Source organism: Labrus mixtus, chromosome 1 (assembly GCF_963584025.1).
Source record: "Labrus mixtus chromosome 1, fLabMix1.1, whole genome shotgun sequence".
NCBI lineage: Eukaryota > Metazoa > Chordata > Actinopteri > Labriformes > Labridae > Labrus > Labrus mixtus.
In genome coordinates this window covers 18,605,394-18,623,345 of record NC_083612.1, presented here as the reverse complement: position 1 = coordinate 18,623,345, position 17,952 = coordinate 18,605,394, and the positions used below count along the sequence as shown (strand labels likewise).

Below are 17,952 nucleotides of genomic sequence, written 5' to 3'. Positions count from 1 at the left end.
GCATTTCCAATATAGCTTTACAGACATTCTTCCTCTTTTGAATGATTTAAACAGAGTGGAGGAAAGGCCTTTATCAAGGTTAACGTTAACTTGACAGATGGATGATTTATTGCAAACAAAGATGTCACTGATAAGTCCCTATTAGTATAAGCTTGTTTGAAAGTATGGCTAAGTTGGAAACATTAGTATCATAGCTCACTTTATTCAGTTATCCTTACTCTTCAATGACATACAACCACCACTTTCATTTCTAAACACGAGGCAGACTGTACCTGTATTGAAAGTGCATGTAAACACAGAATGTCAAACACTTCCTTTTTTTCCCCTTTCTACTACTTAACATATACCCAATTATAAGCAAGAATATACAAAATCATTTAATACTCAGCTGTGTAAATACTAAACTAGGTGATCGATACCTTCATATTCTGAAATGAAGCAGGAAGGCCACATCAACAAAGAGTAGCTTAACCTATGGAGTAAAAAAAATCTCTGCTTGAACACTACTTCACTGAAATACATAAATACATGCCTGGACCTATCAATGCACTCTGCACAGCCGGACAGCTGCAGGGAATCAAAGGCAGGAACATAAAGGGAGGAGACAATGTGTGTGCTGCTGCATACACTCATAAGGGAGTATGTTGTGTGTTCACTGAGAAGAGAGGTTGTCTGATGAAGGAACACCTGGTTAGGGAGAGGCCCAAACCTGCTAAAATGTAAACAACACAACATAAAAACCTGTTTCTATACAGTACACTGGACTGGATTTTCAATGGTGAAGTCAACACAGACAGACTTGTTTAGGCCGTAAATATTGAGGTGTGTCGGCGAACAAGAGAGGGACACAGAGGGGCGTGCAGACTTACAGTATGTCAGACAACAAGGTCAGCTCATCCCAGGAGAGGTGTTGGCTTTCTAACAGAGTACAGCTACTTGAAACCAAGGTCACTACTCTGTGGCTGAGAGAAAGGAGACAGAACAGTGGGGCCAGACAGGGACAGCTTTGCCACATGGGCTATGTATAGGTTGGAAGTGTTTTGAAGGCTAATGAGTGTGCAACAGTGTTTTAAGAAGTATGATTTGAATGTGCAGGCCTACATTCTCACTGGCAGAAAAGGAAATCCACACCCATTCAGTGTTGGATTTCCTGAATATGTGCACTGCTGCAATCATTGCTAAAATCTATTTAGCAGGTTTAGTTGCTATTACTCATTGAACCTTTATTAGACATTCTTATTGTTTTTATGGCCTTCAAGAAAAGAAATGTTTTCAAAACATTGCACTCTGATACAGAGATTACAGCACACTTTCCTGTAAACTCTTCAAACAGCCTAAAATATGGTCATTCAGCAATTCCAACTGAGTGCTAAGCCAGGCTGAGCTCTTACACATTGGTGTGGAGGAAAAAAACACAAGGCTAAGTGTGTCTGTTCTTTAAATGTGTCCACTGTCCTCAAGTTGATGAGATAATAGGAGGTAATGCTTAACAGTTATCTTCAGTTTTTTTTTTGTTTTTTAACTACAATATTATTTAGAATTAACCAAAATACCTAAAAATAGACAAACTCAAAGCTAAAGAACATTTACAGAACTTTTACTTCCACAATCAACAGAACTTGATGTTTGTATAAGTGCACAGCATGCAGGGGCTGGTTACATGAGGACTGCTACATGCAGCTGGATAAGGGATATTGGATGAACCAACAAAACCAAACAGTGTAAGGAAGGAGGGTGAATTCAATTTTATCTTATCTTTCCCCACCTTGGACAAGGTGCTAGCAGCTCTATAATTAGCCATCACATCTAAACACAGTCTTTGGTGTAGCTACTCTTTGATGGGAACTTGGCTCATAGCTGATGCACTGAAAGCACAAGCAGATCTCCAAATACAGAGATGGAGCCAAGAGAGTGTAAAATGCAAACTAGAGACATGCAGTCCTTCACTTTCTCAATTTCTACATTCCGTTGAAGGCATTTGGATGAAGATTTCATCCAATCAGTCATTGAAGAAGCCTACTACAGCAGTAGAATAAACTTAATATTGTAGTGCATCAATATTATGTGAATTGAGAATTACATATTCATCATCTTTTGGGCAAAAATATTGTGACGATATGATTGTGTGATGTATATGTCTAAAAATAACAGGCATACTGGCAGCAAGGTGGTGTAACACTACAAAATTACACAACAATACTAGACACTTTCAATAAATTAAAGTTTAAGTAATCGGCATTTAATTATTCAGATTTCCATCAATTACTAAATCTGCATTCTATAGCTAACTTAAAGTTTAAAAAACCACAGTATCGCTACAACATTTTCATAAATGTAAATAAGTCTAATGTGCTTTACATAAAAATACATTAAACAGTGCTGCAGCAAAATTACAAGTGAAGAAAAAAGGCAGCAGATATGACTAAACAGAGAGACTGCAAAATAAAAACAGGCAATTTTTCAAAAACACAGAGTTCTAGCCGGTGACTGTACAAGTAGAAAGGAGAATACATGGCAATTCATAGACCACCAACATCATAAAGCAGCAGTGAGTCTTAACCAGTTTAACCATCAGGTACAGCTCCTGTTTGTGTGTGCGTGTATTAACATGTACTTAAGTTTGTGGAAAACAGTGATTGTGAAGAAACTATGACCTCCCAGCAGCAGCAGAAAAGGAAAACTTGATGCAAGCAAACCAAAAATCCTTAGGCCGTGGCTGTAAAGAAATTCTACTTTCTTGTAACTCACTTACATAATAGGGGTCAAACCGATCTGGCCCGATCCGTGGTCCGTTTGGATCCGTGGATTATTGCAAGATTTATAAACATTGAGTAGCCTATAATAAATACAACTGCTAAATCCCTGTGCAGAGTCTCAGTGAAAAGAAGGTAGCGTTTAAGCAGTGCCATGTAGACCCGCTATACAAATGGAAGACTTCACATACTCTACACCTTACTCACGGTACAAATGTGATGCACACTATACCTCTAGCTTATCATGATATCTGTAGACCGACAACAACTCAACTTCTTATATGCTACGCATTTATGCTGTTCAACTTCCGGGTCAAAGCTCGATGCGGGAACTGTTGAGCGTGTGCAAAATGTTTAGGCCAGTTGTGTTCCAATTGTGATGTATACATGCAGTAAATTTATCCCCAACTGCATTATCTAGGTATGTTAGTAGACTTCAACAAATTCCACTCAGTATGATTTCAGTTGGATTAACATGTTTACATACATTTTAAAAGTCCGGTTTCAGTCAAAATAAGCCCTCTGAGATAATAAAGAAATCTTTGATTCTTGACTTTTCAAACTGCATGTAAATATACTTAAATGCATACTGGTTGTAACCGTCCCTACACAGAGGCTACAGAGACTAACAGGTCGGGAAGAGTGAGTGTGCGTGTGTGTGGTCAAACGGCACAAAAACATGGAATTAGGGAATACTAACAAACCATATCACAACCTGTTAGCCGTGAGAAATTTCACGCTGAATTTGAAATGAACTCTAACCTGCTGAGTCACCACTGGGCATGCTGATGAGGCTCTCCCGGACAGGGGAGTGATACATAGTACTGCATACCCTAGCTTCCCATCTGCCTGAAAACCACGACCTATGGCAGACCTCAAATTCCTCTGCCTAAGATGTGAGCTCCCTGCCATTCAGCTTGCTTTAGCGTATTTCTCTGCACTACACGCCACAGTGGCTCGCCTGTTCCCTGCAAAACAGACTCCTTCTATACAGCATTAGTATGCAGGCTGCCAGAGGGGGAGGTGGAGGAGCAGCAGAGGGGAGGAAGAAGGGAAGGCAGGGAAAACAAAGCCGCTATAGTCGTCGCTCCAGCCGGGCCAGGCCGAGCCGAACTAGCGGGGGCGAGTTATGTAATGTGACTGGCAGGGCCCACTTCCCTGTTCAGAGCTGCTGCACACACTAATCCCCACTGAGGAACAAGCCCCGCTTTTGAGGAGGGGGTGGGGAAAGAAGGGGAGCTTTGAGGAAACCAGAGGAGAAGGTGTGATTACAAGAATTTTGGCCTTTCATCTGCACCAAATCTAACAGAGACACTTCCCCTCTATGCTCCTCTACTGAAAGATGACATGTTATAATGACACACACTCAGAACACCTTGCCTTCTATCACATTAAATGAAACAGGAAAAATTATGGTCTTACTTAACATAATGCACGAAGAATCTGACTAATATATCTGTTGGCTTATATAATTGGAATACAGATATATGTATCAGTGTAAATACATTTTCAGAATTTAGCGATAGAATAAAATAATGCATTTAAAAATGCTAAGGTTGATAAGAAATGGTGTTATCATATAGTTTGTCTAGCTGTGTGCTCTAACACAATACTTGTTTACGACACTCTTAGTACTTCTCCAGGGGTCAGACTTTGGGCTCTGTCCCTTACTGCATGGAATATCCACTCCCTCTTCCCAATATTTCCTTTCTACCTTCAGCTGTTCTGTCAAAGAGCGGCAAGTGACAAAAAAACATGTAAGTAAGCACTCTCTTGAATTGGTTCAAAATCCCATACAAAACTTCTAGAGGCCTTCGCTCCTATGTCTGGAGCACATCAACAGTTTTATAATCACACTTTCATGCCATAGCAGAGCATTGTCAAACCCACACATAACCCAGATAGGGGGAAGGTAGACACATGGTTTAATAAGGCTGAGAGGAAGTGGCACAGTCACAGAGTGAAAGAGAAACACAGGGTGAAGAAAAGGACAAGCAATTGAGTCTGTTCTTCTAACTCCTGAGACCAGGTGGAGGATTTAAGGCAGTTAAAAATAAGAGTCTGATTCTGATTTACTTAGCTGCTTGCCTGGAAACCATGTGACTGGCATCACATGAGGGAAGGGAGGAGGAGAGTGGCAGAGGGTTTATGTGTGTGTGCGTGTTTGTGTGTGAGTCCAGCCCTCATAGGCACACACACCCACAGCATGTACTCCACTCCTGGCACCATAATAAGCTTTGTGATCGGTTTCCTTGGTTTCCACTGACAGTAAGCAGATATAGGCTGCTCGGAGAGGTAAACAGAAGCAGTTCTTGCTAGTGCACAGCCACAGGCACACAGACACAAGAGGTGGGTGGGAGGAGAGTAAGTGAGTCGGAGACAGAGGGAGAGAGACACATTTTTGCAGAAGAGGGGGATGTGCTAGTGTTGCAGCAGTTGGTCAGGGCTATATCTAAAAATTAGATTATTCTTTTCTTGTATATTTTATTGAAATGATCAAATCACTTTTCTTAAAATCCAGAGGCCGATGTTTGTATTGTTATCTACTATCTATTCATTTGTGGATCTGCACTAAATGGCACATGAGTTTTTACTTGCTGTAAATGGTGCAGTAGGGGCTGCATTGTATGCAAAATGCATACTACATCAAACAAAGATGTTGTTTGAATTTACACTGTAATGTAGATGAAGGCTATATAAGCCGTCTTGTGTCAAGATGGTCTTGTAATTAAATATGCACACAAACTATCCAAGTGTTTAGGAATTGTATCCGTCTTACTCTTCTATTTTTCACATGAAGGAATTGTGTCTACTGTTGTATTAAAACTAGGGAACATTCCTTCAGTTAAACCAAAAATGTGTACAATTTGAAATTCAAGGAAACACATGCTGATCACTTGCTGAACTTAGAACAGATTTAGACTCCCATAAATTCAGAGACGTATTTCATCCTCAACTTCTATTGCTGAAATGAGCAGAGGCTGTTCAGGCACTATCACTATAACCACTGTATTTTTCACTGACTGAACCCCAGATTTCACTCAAGAAAGCTTTCTTTCAATGTCATTTTGCATTTGCAAATCACATTGAAAGAAAATGTCAAAGAAGTGTTCATTTATATTTGGCAATTTTTAATGATACCCTGTCACTCACAGTATGGGCTATTTTAATAGGTTTACACTTTCTAATTTTATCCTTTTGGGACCAACAACATCGCAGTTATCATCTATGATTGCAAATTCAAAGTAGAAGCTGTGTTTAAGCATATCAGGAGTAAACATCTTATATTAAATGTGTTCTGCAACAATTACTGACAGGAAGAGGTTTTTTCGTGTGTGCAATATACTGCATGTGTGAGTGACGGTAATGGAGAGCTTTTGCTTGACACATGCTGGTTCTGCACTACAGAAGCAGTGACCTATTTTTCACAGTCTCTAACGCACACACAAATGCACACAGACACACAGCCTCTGAGAAAGGGACAGGGAAACAGAGGTTAGGCATGCACTAAATCCTGTTCTTAATACATGCATACCAGTGGATAGAGTTCAATGCTGCTGTGCTTTCAGTCTGCCTGTTGGTACAAGCAACTACTTCATACACAATCTCTTGCATGACTTACAATGAAGGGGAGAGCCTGATACTTGTAGTATGCAATCATACATACAAGTTCTCACCGTCTGTCTTTAAACCAACTTAAAAAATACTATCCTGGTATTTAGGATAAGCAAGGGCTCGTTGAGTTGTCTGAATTTCAGTGATTGCAAAAATACAATTTGGTGAAATAAAAGGAACTACTAATATGCAAGACCAATAACATCCACACTTGCCACATATTGCACATACTGAGACTTGAGACAAGATTACGTGTAAATATGACATTTCAATCCTGTGTTCCTCACTGCTGTGTTCACAAGGATACACACACACTAGTGTACCATGCATACCATCAAATTCAACTGCTAGCAGATATCAGATATAGCCGAAAAACACCATTTACAGAATCAATGCTTGGCTTGAAGACTTTCAGGGAAATGGCCATGTATCAGCATGTTGGTTATACTTTCAGAAATATGATAAAAGAAAACTTACCGATTCCATGGCTGTGGGAGAATGTCAGTGGGCTAAAATCCAACAAGAAAAACCCCTGCTGCTGCAGAGTCCCCAGAATCCTGAAAGACAAGATGAAAACAATACCAGACATTAATTACTGGGACAGCACAAGCAGTTTAACATTCCTTACAACAGGGAGGCAGGGAGTCATGTTTCTGCTCCTGACATTGGTTCCAATGTGAGTTTGGGTGAATGTTTATCTAGACTTTATTAAATTAAATGTGGTGTTCTCCAGGGGTCAATTTTAGGTCCTACACTTTTTAACATTTATATGTTATCTCCAGAAATGTCATCAGGAGAAACTGCATCAATGTTCATAGTTATGCTGATGATGCACCGATCTATATTGCTGTGTCTCCTGATGACACAGGGCCAATTGATTCCCTGTTTAATTGTATTTTAGATAGTAAGTTATGGATGGCAGAGTACATTTTATAGTTCAACAAGGACAACACTCAGGCTTTAGTTATTAAAAATGGAGCTCATAGAGAGAACCTGAATTACAAACTCCACAGTCTGCAGTCAGTTGCTCCCACCTATTTATCAGATTTGCTTTTAACTTATGAGCCCACTAGAGCTCAAAGTTCCTCTGGTATTTCAGTTGTTCCCAATGTCCAAACTAAAAAGTATGATCAGCCATCGTTTTATCACAACGGCCCCTGTCTGTGGAATTTTCTGTGTGTGGCTGTAACATAGGCTGTGCCCTTAATGGCTGGACTCAGTTTCCCTTGTGTGCAGCACAACATGCATTTGCATCTTCATTTCAACGGCTCTAACTGCAGAACATGTTTTTCGACTGATGTCTCGCTTGTCTTAAGATCAATTTGATTAAATGAAGCGGGCTGTGGCTATGAATCATGCTCCAATGAGCAGCTGTAAATACTGTAACTAGTTGAAAATCTCAGCTAATTGCACGACTCAGCACGACTTATTTGATAAACATATTTTGGACAAATCCTTCACAATTAAATGTTGTTGGAATTTTTTTTATTTTGAAAGAGACATATCAGGAAATGTGGTGTTTTCAGCAGCTGAACACAATTCTGCAGAGGAGAAACAAAACTTAAAACCACACAGATGCAGTTACAAGCTACAACGTACTGCTGATCACTGAGCACATAACTTATTAAAACATCTTTCTCTGGTCTCATGCACAGAAATGAGTTGAGCATCGAGCAGGCTTGTTTGAGGGGGAAAAAGGGGGGTCTTAGTGCATGAATATGGATTCAAATGCATACTCCCTTTTAATATTGTAAAACTGAGACATTATAGCGTTAATGCAAAGAAATACAATGATATGAATCCCAGGTCCATCTCCTACTACTAATACAGCTTTCTATTCTCTAACTTATATTAATGTTTGTTTACATACGACTTTTATCTGCTCTTGCTTCCCTTCAGTTCTCCTCTGCAAACACACAGACGCACACACACACACACACAGCCCACAACTCTCACACAGTGGCTTCTCAGGCCCTGCCTCTCTCTCTGCCTGTCTGCTCCGTTTACAAAATTCATCAGCAGTACATTTTACAAAGACGTCAAAATATAACAACTTGAACTAACGTTAAAGAAAAAAATCTCCAATTATTCCATTATGACAACAGTCGACAACACTTTTTTCAAAGTACAGTTTGCTGTGCGAATGTTTCAGCTTAATTATATACTTCAACTGGTATACTTAAAAAGCCGTCATTTCAAGTGTAAATATGAAGAGTGATTAAATTAAACATATTCTTAAATGAAGATGAATACTGAAAACCAGGTCTTTTTCTGTGATAATTCTTACATAGTTTTGCTTGAGTATGAACATTGAGCAATATTTAGCTGCTACGTCATGTTTGGCCAGTTGTCAGGGATGGTGTCGGCCAAAAATGCCAGAGCAGAATTTTAGTCCCAGTCCATCCCTGGCAACAGATGATAAGCACTATATATATTTAAAGAGATGCACAATCCACTTTTTCTCAGTTTCGATCCAATTACGATACATATCCGATACCGATACTGATTCCAAAATGTTTTTTAACATAATTAAACTGTTATTGTTGGTGTTGGTATTATGTGTAAGGTTACAAAAAGCTGTAGTAAACCCGGCATTGCATTGCGCTGGCTTCAAATACAAACAGTTAGCAACAACACATGGTTTTCAAATTAAATATTTGAGGGCACTTTCGGTTCAGTCTGAATGTCTTCAAAGTGAGACTGTTTGAGCTGAGAATGTTTAAAGTGCCCACAGATCTTTTTTGATAGGTGACGTGGATCTGCGCCATCAGTCCGATATGTAAATTAGGTCCATATCAGACCCAATACCGATATTAGATCAGAGCCATCTACATACAGTATTAGAGCTGTGCATCTTCACTGGTCTTACGATTCGATTACGATTATCCAGTCAACAATTCGATTCGATATCACGATTCATCCTCAATTTTCTATATTACTGCACATGGCTACTTTTTAATAAACAGAGACAAACAGTCTTATAAATATGAACTCCTTTTGTATAATTTAAAAAAGTGATTTAGACAACAATGTCATTATCAATATCTTTACATTGTAAGTTAAAATTAATACATTATATAGGTAGCCTACAGTATAGGTAATAAGTTTACGTTTTTGTGTGTTTAGTTTATTATATGAGCGAAAGATGTTTTTAAGTCACTGTGTTCCCTTCTCGGGACGTTGTAGCTCTTAGCTGTGAGCTTTGTTCAGGGTTAGTTTTGTTTCTGTCCTCTTTATTTCAGACGAACTGTGTTAAGTTGCTACTGATGTAAACTCCCCATTTCCTGATATAAAAGTTTCACATTAAAAGCACTACAACTACAGATAGGCACGAGACTTTTATTGTGAAGAACTTGTCAGAAATAGAATGTGTTTATCATCGAACGAACGCAGCTTTAGCGGAGGTGAATTTATTAGCGGTGATTCTCGATGACGCTGTGTCAGAGTCAATTGTGTTTAAAGCCGCTCACTTTATCACGAGTCACCGCCACAGCCCCCTTCTTTTAGTTATCCTGGACTTAAGACAGCGAGGCATCAGTTTAAACACACCTTTAGCTGTAATGATGATGCTTATCCTTGCTGCCGTTGTTTCAGCGTGCAGCGGAGCACTGTGGTCTGAGTGTGCAGGACCAACTGACTCTGCTCAACAAGTCAGCAAGCACAGGAGCGGGACTCAATTTACGTTGTTTTCTGTCACAAATCCCTCTGTTAGCCTACGTTACTTTCATTACACACCACCGTGTTTGTTTAGGTAAAACAAACTCACTCAACGCTGCACAAAACAGCCGCATTTAGCAGATGCTTTTTTCTAACCCTCGTCAGCATCGATTACGTCCTGTCCCTGCATCGATGCATTAATCTTCTAGTCTGCATCGCTTAAATTATTAATTTCAATAGCCCTATATTTAAAATAAACAATAAAAAAGGTGTACCTAAAATGTATGAATAATCATGATTATTAATCGTGATCTCTGTATTTATCGAAATAATCGTGATTGTCATTTTTACCAAATTGTCTAAAACTACATCAACCACCCTTTCAGTTCTTTTCTAATTCTTGAATGTCTTTTCAGTCAATTTCATCATGTTAAATGGGCTGTAAAAGCACACAAAAAAAAACTGGCTACCATTACATAACAATAGCCACTAGCCATAGCCAGTTACAACTCCTTGTCTACAATATCTAGTAAAATGCAACACAAGGCAACCCAATGAAATGAGTTAGGACCCAGCATCCCAGTCCCAACCTTTCTAGTTGGCTTGTCGCCCTTCCCCCAGTCCCTTCCCAGCTATGAGGGCAAGGGTTTATCAGGATTTAGGAGGCAGGACATGGGGAGGGGGGTTATTTAACAGAGGCCCAGTGTTGGGCTAGACTGGTGACATTCCAGACTCAATGTGAACCCACATTTGTTCCATCAATCTGGTATTAAGATATCACAAGGGGACTGATGACCAACAGTCATTAGCAACAAGCTGTCAGGTTTAACAGGATTTTAAAAAGAGAGTGTTTTGGAACAGCAACAACAATAAAAAAAACTTGTTACATGTGCACAAGAGCTACAAGATCATATCAAATGAGAACAGCATGGAGGGTTTTACAGTAAAAAGTACAAAGGCTTATAGTATAGGCAGGGTGGCAGGTGGGTACGCGGCACAGGATTAAGGCCAGACCAGGATGGCCTTAGTGGTAAGGAGGATGATGATGGTTAGATGCGTATTTGTTGTTTGTACTGTAGTGGAACCTGTGGGGCTTTCCCAGCGGGAAGCACAGGATTGACGGATTGTAATAATCCTGCCAGGAAGCAAAGCACCACCCCCACTAACAGTTTTGAAAACAATGTATGAACATTGCCTTTGATGATCACCTACAAAAAAGGAATTGAGACCCAAGATGTGTACACAGAGGTGTACACTTTAAACTGTATGGTTACACCAACAAGCATCAAATGCCACAAAATGGTTTTATTACATTTTTTTGCAGCATTAAAGCAAGTGTGTTGGTGGGCATATCTTCTTCCTCAGTCTGCTGTTTTTGCACTGCTCTGCACCTACGTAAAGTGCCTATAAACAACAAAAAGTTGTGTTATGCTTGTTGGTGTAGAAAAGGGGGAAGCCTTTTCTAAAAGGGGGAAGCCTTTTCTACACCAACAAGCATAACACAACTTTTTGTCAGACCAAGCTAAGTCAACAACTACTGGTAGTAGCCGAAGCAAGCAAACCATTGCCAAAACAATTAATTGTAACAGATATTAGTGTAAAAAACATGAAATTGTGCTCATGTCAACAACTTACTGGTAGTAACTGAACAATCAATGTTAATTTGTATAGCGCCAATAACAAACGTTATCTTGTGACACTTTACAAAAGAGCAGGTAAAAGACCTACCTCTTTGTTATTTAATATCAATAATATAAGAAAGCATAAGCAATACATTTGCTTAAAAAACTGAAGACAGATAGATTTTCAAATTACAAGCAAGCCATTAGAAAGAAGAAATAACAGCTATTACTTTAAAAATATAAATAAATAAGAAGAAACTTTTTACATCAATGTTTCTACTACCAAAATGTTTCCTGAATTGAGTTAGTGCAGCAATGGGAAAAATTATCACATAAGTCAGTGAAGTCAGTCAAGTTTGTTACAATTTCACAGATGTACAAAGACTCTTAAATTTTGCTCATGGTTGATTATTTTGTGATTTCGGCTGTTTATTCCTTGCAAGTTGTTCAGCTACAGTAGATATGGAATATCATTTAAAAAACCTTACAACTTCTCTTCATGAGAACCAAAAGACAACATACAGGACACCATCTCAGACCAAGTAATATGCTATGAAAAACATTAATGAAAGCCTAGGTATAGAAATGCCAATCATGAGCCAGTTGAGCCAGCTTATCTCTTATCAAATTCAGCCTTGTTAGACACGTTTACTAAGTTGACAACTTTGGAATGAGGAAGCAATGTGTTCAAGCAGTTTGGCATTTGATCAACCAGGTGCAATATCACGTACGCCTTCCATCTGAGAACATGTAACACTATCCCCGTATACTATACTCTGTACCCAAACCAATGACAGCTGGCTTTAAACTCAGCCTTCCAGTGACTTTATTCAAACACTTTAGCCTTTTTAAGAGGTCCAACAATAAGTCTAATGTACTAGGTCTTCTCAGACAAAACCTAAATAAAAAAAAATACCACACATGACAATACCTATGGACAAACGTGAAAAATGGCACGGTAATCGTTTAATCTTGATTATCTTCTTTTCATGATAGTAGGAAGCCAGCAATGTTTTTTTTTTTTTTACATACAAGTACAGATCGGGAAATTCTAGTACAAAACCTTTTTCAAAAAAAGTATTGGAAAAAGTATCAAGATTTTAGTATTGTTCACATAAACAAAGACTGCTGATGAGCACAAAACATCAATTGTTTTCTCAGTCACTAGAAAGACAAACGTTGCAGGCACAAGTCTTTACAAACTGAAACATACTTTTGAGATAATCTATACTTAATACAATATGTGTTTGAAAGATTAATGTAGGAGAGCTGATAAAAAGGTCAAATTAGAACCACTGTCTAATGCTGGGCTCCAAGGAACAAACATTGCATCTGCTGTATTAGAAGCTGAGGCCAAACATTTAGCATCACCATGCATAATTACAGCACATTTTTTACTTCTGCATCACCATGACAACATATCTGCATATTTAATTCTTCTGCGTGATCACTGGATGTGTCCCTGTTATCTAACAGCTGAAATATCAGCAGAGCACTTAACTACGCTCATCACAGCATCGGAGGTGTTGCCAGGTGCATGTGACGAACAAAACAGCTTGACAGAGACCTTCAACAAGAGTCAGAGGCAGTCTATGATGCTAGCGAACTACAGATGTACACATACTTTCAATGGAATTCAGAGAATTGGCTTGCCCAGAAAGAACAATAAATTGTGATCAAAATGACCTTTTGGTCACTGATTTTGGTTAAATATTATTAACAACAGCTGTATCTACTTTGTCCAGGGCCCCGTGTGTGCTTTAATATCCATCATGCATGATTATGGTATCAGGTTTATGTGTAAAGGTGACATCAGGCGACGATTGGTGCAATAGACCCAAAAGCCTGCAGACAGCCAACAGGACCTCCTGGTGGGCTAGACAATAGAAAGGGGGAGACTGCTGGTTTCACGTGCATAACCAGTGGTGACAGTAGTGCGTGTGTGTGCTCTGGGATTATGGGGGAGACAGGGGCTCTAATGCTGGCTTCAGGACACAGGCATCTTTTGTCTTGCTTCTCTGTCATTTGGCATCCGATTACAGGAAGAGCTTCCATTTCCCCATACTGGTATGGCTGAACCTTATGGGCAATTCAGACAATATACCACAAGCACAGACCAGTATGACCCGCAGGGCTCTAAAGCAACTCTCCTGTGATACCATAACTGGCTGTCCTATCAGAGAACCGATCAGAGCTGGCTGAAAGGTGACCTGGAACAACAGCACTGACCTCTGTCTGTTTCATAAAGAATGACATAGTCCTCCCACATATCATGCAGGAACATTAATTCACATTCACACTGCAGTGTTTGCAGCCCAGTGGTTCATCTCAAACAAAATTCACAGGCTAGCTGGACTGTGTGAGTTCCTAAGCAGGACACACTTAGCCAGGGGATAAGAAATGTTTGCACAAAATCTTAGCACAAAACTAGTGACATAAAGCATGTTTACCTTGAGTTCTGTGTGATGGACTTCTGCAACATCACATATGCTCACTTTGTGCTATTTGCTGTCCATCAGAAGTCATGTGGAAACAACTGAGGGCCACATTTATCAAATGAGTCCAAGGTTGAGACCGAAGAGACTTACACAGTGAGTGACAGCGGGTGACATTAAGTTAGATTTGCCACTGGCCCAGCTTTCCGAGATGACTTGTGCCAGCATTGTAACCACTGGCCCATCAGTTTAACTACATTGTCTTGATGAACTTCCTTGTCCACATATGTCGGCATTGATTGGCAGATTTGGCAAAGGACTAAAATTTTAGCTGCATCGCGTTCCAGCCAACTCCAGCGGTCTTGCCAGTGTGGCTCAACCTTTTCCTTCCTTCTGTTTTCATACTCTGTCACATTCCCTCGACTCTTACTGTGATTGTTGGAACCAGTGGAACCAATTTCACTCAACTTTGACAAAACAACTGTTCCATCCTTAATTACTTTAAGAAAACACGACCCTGAACATTGTTCAAGACCTATAATACTGATTTTGGCAGATTCAGAATATCTTTCTTTAAAGATCTACAATTAACAGTAACACATATTTCCATTTTATAATCATATGAAAACTGTTAGCATACTGTTTATTGGGGTGCATTTAGCCAATATACAGAGGCTGTAGTCCTCCAAGCAGGCGGCCTGGGTTTGAATCCTACCTCTCGCTCCTTTCTCGCATGTCCATGGTCTGCCATTAACTTTTTGACTCACTGACCAAGGTTGCGGATTATTGTTTCTTAATTTGAAAGGGCTGCTCAGCATTAATATAAAACATAATTCACAATACCTTGGATCGTATCACTAAGCAAAGGGGGCTGGTGGTCAATTAAATACAGTATTTGCAAGCACACACATCTGGTTGATGCCACTGACACTTCAGCTTTGCATTTTTGAATAGTAAAGAAAAAGATAACATTATTGCAGGTATATGATCCCTGATGAGCCTTTAAATTATAACCTATGTTTAAAACAAACTTATGTGCAGTGTTTTTACATCTGAAAATCATTCAAACTCAAGTATTTAGCTCTTGAAACTGGACTGCTTGAGTCTTGATTAAAGTGTCTATAAAGCTTGATATAGAGCCCTGAAGTTAAAGAAGCCCTTAAGATTTTTCCGATCAACTAGAAGTTGTTGGTTTCAGTGACGATTAGTTAAGTCATTACGTTTATTCAATTAGAATGGCTTCATAACAGTTGTATACTAAACATTAAAAAAATGACAGTTCCATATTTTCATATCATAAAAACGATGTGCTAAAGATAACATGTTAGCCTGGTTGAGGATACAGTGCCTACAGTATCTGCGGAATTTCTGTCACTTGGGAGCTCAGTAATGGTTAGCGCAGTGATGTTGATGAAGAACACACCCTATTTTAAGTCTGAGCACTTATCAAAATAAACAATAGGAAGCAGTAGCAGATCAGGACAGAAGCCTGGGTTCAGCCTGCTGTATGTGGAAGCATCAGGTATCGGAGCTTATTGTTGTATCTTCACTAATTTAATTCAGTCATCAGCTTTCCTATGCTCAAACATTGGAGGGGAAATCTGATACTGAAGGGTGTGGGGAGAATGCCAAGGGGGAGCTGGGAAGGAGGGAGATGGGCCAGAGGGAGGAGAGAGAAAAAGAGATGCACACCACACCTCTCTCTTCAAAAACATCTACATTATTGATAAAGCTTGGTTTCTGTAGGGAAGGACCACAACTCACGGATCCTTTTTTATATCAAACATGACCAACCAACACAGGCAGCATATTGGCAGCTCTATCCAGATCAGTTTACCTCAAAACCAAACATGCGGGAGAGAGATAAACCATCAGCACAGAAGATGGCAATGAAAGCTAATAAAAAAAAGCAAATGTGGAGGAGAGGATGAGAAGGAGTGAGAGGAAGCAGGGAGTTATACAGAAAACAATCTAGATAGCTAAGATAAAATGGTGAGTCTGTCAGATTGCTGTGATGTGTGGATACCAGGTGAACAACAAGCCTTCTAAATAAAAGCCTGACATTAAGTGAAGGCAGAAAAGCAAGGAGTGAGGAGGACGAGGAGGAGGGAGGGGATACGGGCTGCAATGAGAAGGAAGCAGCACCACCACCACCACTCGTGACACAGTTAGCGACAAGGCTTGTTTGTTCAGCACAGCCATGCGGCGGCAAATGCAGCTCACTCTTTCTCTCTCTCTCTCAGCTCCACTTGCTATGAATCTTCTGCTGTTGTCAAGGTAACAAGCTCTCTGGACTGGGAGAAAAAAAATCTTCACATTCAAAAGATGTCTTTTGAAATGCTGGCCTCAACCTGAAAAGAGTGTGTTCTCAATATACAGCATAAGCTATTGAAGGTATCATAAGCTCTTCTGTGCAGCTAAAGCATATGCTTATTTTTCCCATGGAAAAGAGTGATCTCTCTGATGCAGCCTGTTTGAAAATAAAGGATGGCCAAGGCAAATATGTCCATAGCAGTTCATAGTCATATTTACCATAAAATCCGGAACATAAGTTGCACCGGTATATAAGACGCACCCTGTTTTGAAGGTCTCTTAGAGAGAAAAAAAAAGTTTAAACTGTCTTCCTGCGTTATGATTTATATTGTGTTCAGTGATGTCTACAACGTGCATTTTCTATACAGCTGTGTCACTCTTTTAGTTCCGTCTATTTTCACTTTCGGGATTTTGCGCTCGTACTAGCTACAGTACGGTAGTTGATCTCTCAGCCTGCTGCAGGGAAAGTTGTGAGGAACAGACTCCTAGCTTGCAAGTTGCACTGCCCGACTCCGCTCGTCAATCTTTAACTGTAATATAGGACTCTTTAAATCAAAAGAGTACTCCACAATGTTTATTTACGGAACAATATACCACTGTTTCTGTAAATGCATGATTATGACCTCGTGAGGGAGAAAATATGTGAAAAAAGTTGTGCAGCCAGATTGGTCTGTGTCGCCGTCTTTCCCAGCACAGCGTGCAACCAGCTTTCAATACACAATGAATGGGGATGGCTTTTTAATCGCACCAGGTCGCAGTTAGTGGCTGCTGCACCTGCGGTAATGGCGGCGCGTGTTTCAGTATCTTATACTGGTGTATTGGTCGCACCGGTGTATAAGACGCAGCCAACTTTTAAAACAAAAAAATAGGTATTAAAAGTGCGTCTTATACACCAGATTTTACGGTACTTATTTGAAGGCATAAGTTGAATTGATCCTAGCTCTCATCAACAAGTCAACGGCTTAATCAAAAAGTCTCACGTCTTCTCTGAGCACAATGTCCAATCTGACCAAATAATGCATCCTGATTTTCATTACAAGGAGTCCTATGACATAAACAATGTTTTCACCTATATACTGACATATCACTGGGGCGCCAGTGGTGAGTGCGCCAAATGTACAGAGGATACAATCCCCAAAGCAGGCAGCCCGGGCGGCACCCCTTGGCTTCTTTTCCGCATATCATTCCAAACTCTCTCTTCCTGATTTCCTACGCTATCCCCATGTCCTGTCTTTCTAAAAAGCCCCAAAATTAAGCTAAAAAAATAGTATGACATATGAAAAAAACTGATAGAAAAACTACGTGATTTAGCACGACTTGTTGTGCCTACAGTCTGTAAGTCTGTTACTCTTTGATAAAAATATTTTTCTTAACTCATTAAGTAAAATATACCATGTAGGGATAAAGAGTCAAGGTGGTGTAAAAAAATTGATATAGCATAGTATCGCTACATCAATCCATGGCCGCCAAGCATCAATATTTTACTATATTAATAGCAAATGTGTTTTATAAATTTTAATTGCTGACGGGGTTGTTCAATTCATTTTGAAAAAGTTG

General features: G+C 39.6%; 1 protein-coding gene across 2 annotated transcripts in view; it reads right to left on the bottom strand.

Annotated features, from left to right (window-relative positions):
- ankrd11 (ankyrin repeat domain 11) overlaps positions 1 to 17,952 on the bottom strand; it is a 109,304-nt gene that overhangs the window by 70,701 nt on the left and 20,651 nt on the right. For both annotated transcript variants that reach the window (XM_061036678.1, XM_061036689.1), the window contains exon 2: positions 6,846 to 6,925. The gene's annotated coding sequence lies outside the window, so the exon portion shown is untranslated. The remainder of the gene's footprint in view (positions 1 to 6,845; positions 6,926 to 17,952) is intronic.